Genomic DNA, 541 nt, shown 5'->3' with positions numbered 1-541 from the left:
CGTTGGAGCATATATGGTCCGGGCTGGACCATATATGAACCAAACCTCTCTCTGACGCGACTTGTTGGACCATCGAAGGTCCAACGGATCTCTCTCTGTGGACCATATAAGGTGCACGGTGGGCCTTAAATGGTCCGCGGTGTACCTTCCAATACAATACATGTCTTTTTTTCTTTTTCCTCAAAGCATAAACCAGCCGTAGACCGTCCCCAGCCGGTTTGAGAAATGGTGAGGGTGCAAGTAGAGTACAGCGGGACTCTAGCGGGTCTCGATAACTACCGGGTTAGGGTTAGGGTTAGGGTTAGGGTTAGGGTTAGGGTTAGGGTTAGGGTTAGGGTTAGGGTTAGGGTTAGGGGTTAGGGGTTAGGGTTTAGGGTTAGGGTTAGGGTTAGGGTTAGGGTTAGGGTTAGGGTTAGGGTTAGGGTTAGGGGTTAGGGGTTAGGGTTAGGGTTAGGGTTAGGGTTAGGGTTAGGGTTAGGGTTAGGGTTAGGGTTAGGGTTAGGGCTAGGGCTAGGCTTAGCACCCACTGTAACCCTAGCTT

The sequence above is a fragment of the Mytilus trossulus genome, unplaced genomic scaffold, assembly GCF_036588685.1.
Source record: "Mytilus trossulus isolate FHL-02 unplaced genomic scaffold, PNRI_Mtr1.1.1.hap1 h1tg000783l__unscaffolded, whole genome shotgun sequence".
NCBI classification, from domain to species: Eukaryota; Metazoa; Mollusca; class Bivalvia; order Mytilida; family Mytilidae; genus Mytilus; species Mytilus trossulus.
This window is presented reverse-complemented; position numbering follows the sequence as displayed.